Raw genomic sequence first — 320 nt, forward strand, 5'->3', positions numbered from 1 at the left:
TGGATCTCCTTGCAGTCCAAGGGACTCTCAAGAGTCTTCTCCAACACCACAGTTCAAAAGCATCAATTCTTCGGTGCTCAGCTTTCTTCACAGTCCAACTTTCACATCCATACATGACCACAGGAAAAACCATAGCCTTGACTAGATGGACTTTTGTTGGCAAAGTAATGTCTCTGCTTTTGAATATGCTATCTAGGTTGGTCATAACTTTCCTTCCAAGGAGTAAGTGTTTTGTAATTTCATGGCTGCAGTCACCATCTGCAGTGATTTGGGAGCCCAGAAAAATAAAGTCTGACACTGTTTCCCCATCTATTTCCCAT

At 42.5% G+C, this 320-nt stretch overlaps 1 protein-coding gene across 2 annotated transcripts in view; it reads left to right on the forward strand.

Annotated features, from left to right (window-relative positions):
* SLC28A2 (solute carrier family 28 (concentrative nucleoside transporter), member 2) overlaps window positions 1-320 on the forward strand; it is a 35,493-nt gene that overhangs the window by 4,819 nt on the left and 30,354 nt on the right. The gene's annotated exons all lie outside the window — the stretch shown is intronic.

The sequence above is a fragment of the Bison bison genome, unplaced genomic scaffold, assembly GCF_000754665.1.
Source record: "Bison bison bison isolate TAMUID 2011002044 unplaced genomic scaffold, Bison_UMD1.0 scf7180017864254, whole genome shotgun sequence".
NCBI classification, from domain to species: domain Eukaryota; kingdom Metazoa; phylum Chordata; class Mammalia; order Artiodactyla; family Bovidae; genus Bison; species Bison bison.